This window comes from Monodon monoceros, unplaced genomic scaffold (assembly GCF_005190385.1).
Source record: "Monodon monoceros isolate NGI ecotype Baffin Bay Population unplaced genomic scaffold, NGI_Narwhal_1 Super_Scaffold_15, whole genome shotgun sequence".
Taxonomy (NCBI): domain Eukaryota; kingdom Metazoa; phylum Chordata; class Mammalia; order Artiodactyla; family Monodontidae; genus Monodon; species Monodon monoceros.
Genome location: NW_021703771.1, coordinates 39,220,030 through 39,226,029, shown reverse-complemented (window position 1 = coordinate 39,226,029; position 6,000 = coordinate 39,220,030).

The following is a 6,000-nucleotide window of genomic DNA, read 5'->3' as shown; positions in this document are numbered from 1 at the left end:
GGATCTTCCCGGACCAGGGCACGAACCCGTGTCCCCTGCATTGGCAGGCGGACTCTCAACCACTGCGCCACCAGGGAAGGCCTGCCCATTCTTGTATAGCCTAAGCATATGGAGGTGGGCTGTATATGCTGCCCTGCATAATGTAATAATGAGGGAGGGAGAGGTGGAGGGAGGGTGGGGAAGGAAGAGGGGGAAGAAAAAAAGGGAAATCTGTATCTTCCAATATTCCTATTGGTTATGGAACTACAGGGCATGATGGATGGAATTCTTTTACATTTGTCTAAAATACTAACTAAAAGAAAAATATTAAGCCTTCAAAGGAAAGACTATTCTTCTTCAAAGAAAGAAATAAGTTCTCCATAGCTGAATTACTGAAAGACACTTAGGAAAAATGAGACAAAAGAAAAAAATCTTGGGTTAAAAAGGCTAAAGTTTCCACCTTGATTTTTTCTGAAGACTCTTGGGCTATCCCAGTCTCCTGGAAATAGTAGAATATACAAGTTCAGAAGACTCAAGAGGTCTTCGAAAGGCTATGAGTGAGCTAAGAGGGAAGAAAATAAGCTCTGTAATCAGATGCTAGTGCTGACACTCAGCTGGTGATCTTGGCTCTGTTCCCTAACCTTTCAAAACCTGTTTCCTCACCTAGAAAAAGGGGATGATGTCCTCCACCTCCTAGGGCTGCTGAGAGGACCCATGAGCTCAGGTATATCCATCACTTAGCTCACAGCCTTGCCTGGACCATAGAAGCTGCTAAGTGGAACCCTTAAATCCTTGACTCCCTCAAGTTGCACTCAAAATCTCAACCATGACCATCTTTTGTTTCTATCCTCACTTTCTTCATTTTTTCCAGTCCCTTCCTACAAATATGATCACATCTATTTTATTCTTAATTCTCCGACCCCTCAAGCTTCCTCTTCAATTCTGACCCAACTTCTTAAAGAGTTATAATGGACTAAATGCTTGTGTCTCCCCCTAAATTCTTACGATGAAGCCCTAACCCCCAGTGATGGTATTTGGAAATGGGGCCTTTGGGAGGTAATTAGGGTTAGATGAGGTAATTAGGGTTAGATGAGGTCATAAGGGTGGGGCCCAAATCTGATAGGGCTGGTGTCCTTATAAGAGGAGGAAGAGACACGAGAACTTTCTCTCTCTCTGCCTTGTGAGGACAGTGAAAATGCAGACATCTGCCAGGAAGAGAGCTCTCACTAGAAGCTGATCATGTTGGCTCCTTGATCTTGGACTTCTAGCCTCCAGAACTATGAAAAAATAAATTTCTGTTGTTTAAGCCACCCAGTATATGGTATTTTGGTATGGCTGCCCCAGCAGACTAATGCAGGATCTGTAAATATACCCTACTTCTACATTGCTATCATTCTGTCACTCCTTAACTCCGGCAGTCTGGCTTTCACTCTAACCCCCTTAGAACTGCTCTCTCAGAGTCAGCAATGAACTTTTGAGTGAACTTACCTCAACATAATAATGACAAACCCACAGCCAACATCATGCTCAATGGTGAAAAACTGAAACCATTTCCACTAAGATCAGGAACAAGACAAGGTTGCCCACTCTCACCACTCTCATTCAACATAGTTTTGGAAGACCTAGCCACAGCAATCAGAGAAGAAAAAGAAACAAAAGGAATCCAAATTGGAAAAGAAGTAAAGCTGTCACTGTTTGCAGATGACATGATATTATACATAGAGAATCCTAAAGACGCTTCCAGAAAACTACTAGAGCTAATCAATGAATTTGGTAAAGTAGCAGGATACAAAATTAATGCACAGAAATCTCTTGTATTCCTATACACTAATGAAGAAAAATCTGAAATTAAGGAAACACTCCCATTTAGCATTGCAACAAAAAGAATAAAATACCTAGGAATAAACCTACCTAAGGAGACAAAAGACCTGCAGGCAGAACACTATAAGACACTGATGAAAGAAATTAAAGATGATACAGACAGATGGAGAGATATACCATCTTCCTGGATTGGAAGAATCAACATTGTGAAAATGACTATACTACCCAAAGCAATCTACACATTCAATGCAATCCCTATGAAACTACCAATGGCATTTTTCACAGAACTAGAACAAAATATTTCACAATTTGTATGGAAACACAAAAGACCCCGAATAGCCAAAGCAATCTTGAGAAAGAAAAAGAGAGCTGAGGAATCAGGCTCCTTGACTTCAAACTATACTACAAAGCTACAGTAATCAAGACAGTATGGGACTGGCACAAAAACAGAAATATAGATCAATGGAACAGGATAGAAAGTGCAGAGATAAACCCACACACATATGGTCACCTTATTTTTGATAAAGGAGGCAAGAATATACAATGGAGAAAAGACAGCCTCTTCAATAAATGGTGCTGGGAAAACTGGACAGCTAAATTTAAAAGAAAGAAATTAGAACACTCCCTAACACCATACACAAAAATAAACTCAAAATGGATTAAAGACCTAAATGTAAGGCCAGACACTGTAAAACTCTTAGAAGAAAAGATAGGCAGAACACTCTATGACATAAATCACAGCAAGATCCTTTTTGACTCACCTCCTAGAGAAATGGAAATAAAAACAAAAATAAACAAATGGGACCTAATGAAACTTCAAAGTTTTTGCACAGCAAAGGAAACCATAAGCAAGACGAAAAGACAACCCTCAGAATGGGAGAAAATATTTTCAAATGAAGCAGCTGACAAAGGATTAATCTCCAAAATTTACAAGTACCTCATGCAGCTCAATATCAAAAAAACAAACAACCCAGTCGAAAAATGGGCAGAAGACCTAAATAGACATTTCTCCAAAGAAGATATACAGATTGGCAACACACACATGAAAGGATGCGCAACATCACTAATCATTAGAGAAATGCAAATCAAAACTACAATGAGGTATCACCTCACACCAGTCAGAATGGCCATCATCAAAAAATCTACAAACAATAAATGCTGGAGAGGGTGTGGAGGAAAGGGAACCCTCTTGCACTGTTGGCAGGAACGTAAATTGATACAGCCACTATGGAGAACAGTATGGAGGTTCCTTAAAAATCTAAAAATAGAACTATCATATGACACAGCAATCCCACTGCTGGGCATATACCCTGAGAAAACCATAATTCAAAAAGGGTCATGTACCACAATGTTCATTGCAGCACTATTTACAATAGCCAGGACATGGAAGCAACCTAAGTGTCCATCGACAGATGAACGGATAAAGAAGATGTGACACGTATATACAATGGAATATTACTCAGCCATAAAAAGAAACGAAATTGAGTTATTTGTAGTGAGGTGGATGGATCTAGAGTCTCTCATACAGAGTGAAGTAAGTCAGAAAGAGAAAAACAAATATAGAGAATTGACTTGAGGACACAGGGAGGGGGAAGGGTAAGCTGGGACGAAGTGAGAGAGTGGCATGGACTTACATATACTACCAAATTTAAAATAGATAGTAGTGGGAAGCAGCCATATAGCACAGGGAGAGCAGCTCGGTGCTTTGTGACCACCTAGAGGGTTGGGATAGGGAGGGTGAGAGGGAGACGCGAGAGGGAGGAGATATGGGGATATATATATACATGTATAGCGGATCCACTTTGTTATAAAGCAGAAACTAACACATCATTGTAAAGCAATTATACTCCAATAAAGATGTTAAAAAAAAAAAAAAAGCAACCATCCTAGCTACTACATGTTTCCAAGGATTTTGAAGCACATCAAAGAGAATGTTATTAATGAAAACATTTTGGAAGAAATAAAACTAGAGATATTGTTGCATCTCACTTCTCTATGTCAAACTTTTAACCATTTATTCCCAGAAGAGAAATTTGAAACATTAAGACAAAATTGTTGGGTAAAAGATCCATTCGCTTTTCGAAACCCAGAATCAATAATTGAGTTCAACTTGGTGCCTGAAGAAGAAAATGAATTATTATAGCTCAGTTCTTCATATACATTGAAGAATGATTATGAAACATTAAGTTTATCGCATTTTGGATTAAGATAAAGGAAGACTTTCCTTTGTTAAGTCGAAAGAGTATCCTGCTCTTATTACCATTCACAACAACTAGTTTGTGTGAGCTAGGGCTTTCAGTCTTAACCCAGAAAAAACAAAGGAAAGGAATGGATTAAATGGTGCAGCAGATATGCAAGTAGCATTATCCTCCTGTGTTCCAGACTGGAATGAACTTATGAACAGGCAAGCACACCTACCACGTTAAATAAATCTTTTTTTTTTTAAATTGGAGTATAGTTGCTTTACACTCTTGTGTAAATAAATCTTACCTGGTTTTTGTTTTTTCATTTCTTATTTTGTGATTTTTTATGTGTTGTATTTAAATGTTAATCTAGCACTGTATGTGATAACTTTATGTTTTAATTTTTGTTATATTTAATACTAATAAAATCATAATGTAATTAAAAAAAAGAAAGTAAAAGGGAAAAATTTGCCATCTACAACTTCAAAGGAATATTATCAATATGCCTAATCTAATTAGTGCATAACTATGTGATTCTCTGCCTCTTTATTACTTTTTTTATCTTTGGAGTAAAAATTCTTAAAAAAAAAAAAAGAATTAAGGGTCCAGAAACACACTCTTACATTTATGGTCAACTGATTTTTGTCAAGGGTGCCAGGACAATTCAATGGGGAAAAATGAGTCTTTACAAGAAATGATACTGCGACAGCTGGATAAGTACACTCAAAAGAATGAAGTTGGGGCTTCCCTGGTGGCGCAGTGGTTGAGAGTCTGCCTGCCGATGCAGGGGACACGGGTTCGTGCCCTGGTCTGGGAAGATCCCGCATGCCGCGGAGCAATTGGGCCCGTGAGCCATGGCCACTGAGCCTGCGCGTCCGGAGCCTGTGCTCCGCAACGGGAGAGGCCACAACAGTGAGAGGCCCGTGTACTGCAAAAAAAAAAAAAAAAAAGAATGAAGTTGGACCCCCTATCTCACACTACATATAAAAATTAACCATAAATGAATCATTGACCTGAATGTAAGAGCTAAAACTACAAAACTTTTAGAAGAAAACATAGGAGTAAATCTTCCTGACTTTGGATTAAGCAATGGTTTCTTAGATGTAACACCAAAAGAGTAAGTGACAAAAGAAGAATTGGTAAATTGGGCCCAGTCCCGAAAGCGATGGCGGTTGCAGTTGTGGGTCTTACTTCTCCTCCCTTGCCCTAGAGGATCTTCTCTTTTTCTCCCTTTCTGCCATTCCAGCAAGCTGCAAACCCTCTGAAAAAAATGCCTCTGCACCTCTAGCTCTTGCGGAGGTTGGTGTCTTTAGTGGAGTCTCCTATTTCAGGGGGACCTTCAAGATGGCTGACAAGTAAGACATAGAGATCACCTTCCTCCCCACATATACATCAAAAATACAACTACATGTGGAACAACTCCTACAGAACACCTACTGAACACTGGCAGAAGACCTCAGACTTCCTAAAAGGCAAGAAAATCCCCATGTACCTGGCTGTGCAGCTGACAGGATCAGGCCTGACACCAGGCCTGGTGTCAGGCCTGAGCCTCCGAGGTGGGAGAGCCAAGTTCAGGACACTGGACCATCAGAGCCCTCCTGGCTCCACATAATATCTATTGGCAAGAGCTCTCCCAGAGATCTCTATCTCAATGCTAAGACCCAGCTCCACCCAACAGCCAGCAAGCTCCAGTGCTGGACACCCCATGCCAAACAACTAGCAAGACAAGAACACAACCCCACCCATTAGCAGAGAGGCTGCCTAAAATCATACTAAGTTCACAGACACCCCCAAAACACACTGCTGGACACGGCCCTGCCCACCAGAAAGGCAAGGTCCAGCCCTACCCACCAGAACACGGGCACCAGTCCCCTCCACCAGGAAGCCTACACAAGCCACTGAACCAACCTCACCCACTGGGGGCAAACACCAAAAACAATGGGAACTACGAACTTGCAGCCTGCGAAAAGGAAACCCCAAACACACGTTAAGTTAAACAAAATGAGAAGACAGAGAA